This window comes from Pimephales promelas, chromosome 14, assembly GCF_988280905.1.
Source record: "Pimephales promelas chromosome 14, fPimPro1.hap1.1, whole genome shotgun sequence".
Lineage (NCBI taxonomy): Eukaryota > Metazoa > Chordata > Actinopteri > Cypriniformes > Leuciscidae > Pimephales > Pimephales promelas.
This window is the reverse complement of record NC_142782.1, coordinates 34,630,855-34,634,317: the sequence shown is the minus strand read 5'-3', so window position 1 is coordinate 34,634,317 and position 3,463 is coordinate 34,630,855.

Sequence of the window (3,463 nt, the reverse complement as noted above, 5' to 3'; positions counted from 1 at the left end):
TCTTAGTCAAGTCTAGTCTTAGTCTAGTCTAGTCTTAGTCAAGTCTAGTCTATAGTCAAGTCAAGTCTAGTCTTAGTCAAGTCAAATCAAGTCTAGTCTATAGTAAAGGAAAGTCAAGTCTAGTCTTTAGTCAAGTAAATGCAAGTCTAGTCTATAGTCAAGTTAAGTCTGACAAGTCAAGTCACCTTTATTTATATAGCACAATATAGCATTTATATATATCAAAGCTGCTTTACAGTGATAATAGAAAAATAATAATAATACAACAAAGTTTGTTTCTGCTGTGCAGCAGGTCTAGTAGAAAATGGCATCATAGTCCAGCTTGAGTAAGTTCAGTGATGCTTCATTTTTGTTGTAAAAAAGTTATTAATTTAGTTCATTTATATATATATATATATATATATATATATATAGCCGCTCTGGAGAAAACAGTGATGTCATTGTCCAGCTCAGTTCAGTTTCATATAATGGTGTCAATGCAGGAGATCAATAATCGTTGAATATTAAATGTCCCCAGCTAAACAAGCCAAAAGCCAAGGAACCAAAACTCCATCGGTGACAGAATGGAGAATAAAACCTTGCTCAGTTCTCCTCTGGCCAACGAGTGAACGGTGTGCTGTATGATTATGATTCAGGCAGAATTACAGGTCAGAGGTCACATTGGATCAGAACATTTAGACTATTTATCCAGTTCTCGTCTCCTCAAACTGCCAGCTCTCATTAACAATTAATGACTTCCAGTCGCTTTGTCACTGCAAACGGCTGTCAGTGTGAACACACTCGACTCGTTCATTTTCTAAGCGAGTTGGTGATCGCATGCGACGCGAGCAACAGCGACCCTTGGCACTGAGACAGAGACACAACCTGCATGGGTTTAATTACTGTCACGTATTTAACGGCTCTGTGTGAGTTGTGTGGGCAAGTCTGGGTCACCTTCATTCACCGCGGTAAATCAGAGGCTGAGGGTGTGCATGCACAAACAACTCCACTTATTTATTTATTTTTTGTTAACAACTGAATATTGAGTTTTCTTTTTTTTTTCAAGAAATACAAAGCAAAAAGCAACTATACAAATCTTAAACCCACTCTGCACCATCACACCCCTGGTAGCCTTCAGGAATATACAAATGAATACAAACACAGACTGTAGACACACAAATATGAAGAATATGTTAAAAACTTGACACAATATCAAAAGCAGCATGCCATAAATTTACAGTTTTGAAATTGGATCCATGTATACGAGTTGCTCCATTGATATAATGTCCAACAGACACACTGTCCATGTTCGTCTGTCCAGGATTCCAGCGGTTAACTAGACAAAAGGTCTAACAGTAAATATCTTTGTTGAATGGATAAGGAAAGGTCCCAAAAATCGTAAAAAAAATAATGGCGTAGCTCCTGTTATTTTTGAGCGCGTTAAATGCACTTTTTTTGATCGTGTACAAAATTGCACTACTCAAAAAAACTAAAAATAAACTAGGAAGGTTGTGCACTTTACATAATATATTTATTTATTTTTTGACTTGAAATGGGTTTTTTCCATTAAGGTCTATGTAATTACGTCTCAACTTAACAGTACAAAAGCCTAAAGCGTTGTCTAAACACAAACCATTTATGTTAAGTAAAAAAATGTTTACATCCGTTACGCCCTATATATGAAGAGTTTAGATGCAAAAGCCTCTAAATGCCATTTGAAATTTTCTTCTAAAATGACCATTTTTATCAAGCTTGTATATTTAAGTTCAGTAATTTCACTTAAATGACAATTAATAGGTAATCTTCATTGCCATTTAAGTGAAATTACTGAACTTAAATATACAAGCTTGATAAAAATGATCATTTTAAAAGAAAATTTCAAATGGCACTTAGAGGCTTTTGCATCTGAACTCTTCATATGTTTATATCCGGCGGCACTATAGTGCGAGCCGACTGCCATTTTGCCCAAACTTTATTTGATCGTGTTCAATCTGCTTAAATATATGTAGAATTTAAGTTTACTTAATTCGTTTCTGTTGGATTACAGGATTGATTTGTGTTGCATTAACTGAAACTGGGCTGTGTTAGTTCCCAGCATGCTTTGTTTGAATATGGTTGAATTAAGAGAGAATAAATATTAAATTAAGTTTAGGTTTTTTTTGAGAAATTTAGAAAAGGGGAAGACTTGATAGTGTGTAATTTGGGTTTAATGTTAAATTACATTGGAATTAATAGAACCATTTAAATTACAGTGGCAATTCTGACTTTATATCTCGCAATTCTGACTTTATATCACGCAATTTTGACTTTATATCTCGCAATTCTGACTTTATATCTCGCAATTCTGACTTTATATCTCGCAATTCTGACTTTATATCACTCAATTTTGACTTTATATCTCGCAATTCTGACTTTATATCACGCAATTCTGACTTTATATCACTCAATTCTGACTTTATATCACTCAATTCTGACTTTATATCACTCAATTCTGACTTTATATCACTCAATTTTGACTTTATATCACGCAATTCTGACTATATCACGCAATTCTGACTTTATATCACGCAATTCTGACTTTATATCTCGCAATTCTGACTTTATATCTCGCAATTCTGACTTTATATCACTCAATTCTGACTTTATATCACTCAATTTTGACTTTATATCACGCAATTCTGACTTTATATCTCGCAATTCTGACTTTATATCTCGCAATTCTGACTTTATATCACGCAATTCTGACTTTATATCACGCAATTCTGACTTTATATCTCGCAATTCTGACTTTATATCACGCAATTCTGACTTTATATCTCGCAATTCTGACTTTATATCACGCAATTCTGACTTTATATTTCGCAATTCTGACTTTATATCACGCAATTCTGACTTTATAACACGCAATTCTGACTTTATATCTCGCAATTCTGACTTTATATCACAATTCTGACTTTATATCTCGCAATTCTGACTTTATATCTCGCAATTCTGACTTTATATCTCGCAATTCTGACTTTATATCTCGCAATTCTGACTTTATATCACGCAATTCTGACTTTATATCTCGCAATTCTGACTTTATATCTCACAATTCTGATTTTATATCTCGCAATTACGACTTTATTTCACTCAATTCTGACTTTATATCTTGCCATTCTGAGAAATAAAGTCAGAATTGTGAGATGTAAACTCGCAAATGTGAGAAAAAAAATCAGAATTGTGAGATAAAAAGTCGCAATTACCTTCTTTATTTTTCATTAAGTGGCGGAAACAAGCTTCCATAGCTAATAGCTAGCTATAGTCTATCAATTTAATTATGTGTCTCGAAAATAAATGAAATATTACATGATGAATGAAAATAAAAAATCCCTGAATCATGTCAGGAAGCCTTTAAAGCTTCATGTTGAGACTACTTAAATTGGGTCGCTTAAAATGACTTAATTCCATGGTGTTGAAGTTACATGAACAAATTATATTTGTT